The sequence below is a fragment of the Seriola lalandi genome, unplaced genomic scaffold (genome assembly GCF_002814215.2).
Source record: "Seriola lalandi dorsalis isolate HSWRI2012SDOR001 ecotype SW California unplaced genomic scaffold, Sedor1 jcf7180002051565, whole genome shotgun sequence".
Lineage (NCBI taxonomy): Eukaryota > Metazoa > Chordata > Actinopteri > Carangiformes > Carangidae > Seriola > Seriola lalandi.
Window position 1 is genome coordinate 723 of NW_019522118.1, and position 1,360 is coordinate 2,082.

General features: G+C 36.9%; 1 long non-coding RNA gene across 1 annotated transcript; it reads left to right on the forward strand.

The window, feature by feature from the left end:
* The first annotated feature begins 57 nt into the window (after window positions 1-57).
* Window positions 58-1,354, forward strand: LOC111649650 (uncharacterized). The gene is made up of 3 exons (XR_002760317.2): window positions 58-196; window positions 666-738; window positions 924-1,354. It is a non-coding gene; the product is annotated as an uncharacterized LOC111649650 (long non-coding RNA).
* Window positions 1,355-1,360: the final 6 nt, after the last annotated feature.

The following is a 1,360-nucleotide window of genomic DNA, read 5'->3' on the forward strand; positions in this document are numbered from 1 at the left end:
ACTACACACTGATACACACTGATACACACTGATACTACTCACTGTGTGACCTTTGACCTCTGTGACAGATGAGACGAGGGCGAGTGGTAAACGGGTGGTTGGAGATGTCCACTACACCTCAGCCAATCAGAGAGCAGGATTCATTACACCTGTTCCAGGAGGGGTGGGGCCAATGACGGTGGCAATGCTCATGGAGGTAATTGTTGTTTTATCTTGTTTTTGTTTTTTGTTTTATTTTATTTTGTTTTGTTTTTATTTGTTTTTGTTCTATTTTTAGTTGTTTTATTTAGTTTTATTTTTATTTTATTTTGTATTGTTGTAACTTACTTTTTTAAATTAAAAGTATTTGAGAGAACAAATGAATTATATGAACCTGTTTGTGTTTGAATGTGTAAAAACACATTTTCCGTGTGTACGTCATAAACTTCGCCCCCTCCATGTTAGAGTCATTTGATGTTATAAAACGGGAGGGTGGCGTCATGATTGACAGCTGAGATTGAGTCGAGCGAGTGTATGGGTGGGACCTTAATACCGTGGCCCCACCCCCTGATCACTACTGCACAGACGCAGGATGTTTTGGTTTCATTTTCATACAGTGAGAGGAGGAGACATCATAATATAATAACTTTAAGATCACGAATGTGTGGACTGGCTGTTTGTTCCAGAACACGGTGCAGAGTGCTCGGCGTTTCCTCCTGAAGAACCCGTCGATGAGGTGAAACAACAGGAAACACTCAGGTAAATAAAAAGAAAGAAAGATCACAAGAACAAAGTCTGTTTGTGTCACAGTTTCATTTCATTAACATGAAAGCTGAACAGCCTTCATCACAGTTTCATAATCTTTCTCCTCCAGAACATTATGACTCTGAACCTCAGATGTTTTCTTCACAGTAGTTGGTGTTTGTTTGTTTGTTTACCTGCAGGCAGACAGGTGTGAACAGGTGTGAGGAGGAGGATGGACAGCTTCACAGATCCTGAATAATAATCTGGTTTTATTTCTTTTCGCCACTTTCCTTCTTTTTTGTTTCCTCTTCAGTAACTTTAGTTTTACAGTGTAACTCTAGTTTTACAGTGTAATTTTAGTTTTACAGTGTAGCTCTAGTTTTACAGTGTAATTTTAGTTTTATAGTGTGGCTCTGTAGTTTTACAGTGTAATTTTAGTTTTACAGTGTAGCTCTGTAGTTTTACAGTACAACTTTAGTTTTACAGTGTAGAATTGTAGTTTTAAATTGTAACTTTAGTTTTACAGTGTGGCTCTGTAGTTTTACAGTGTAATTTTAGTTTTACAGTGTAGCTCTGTAGTTTTACAGTACAACTTTAGTTTTACAGTGTAGAATTGTAGTTTTAAATTGTAACTTTA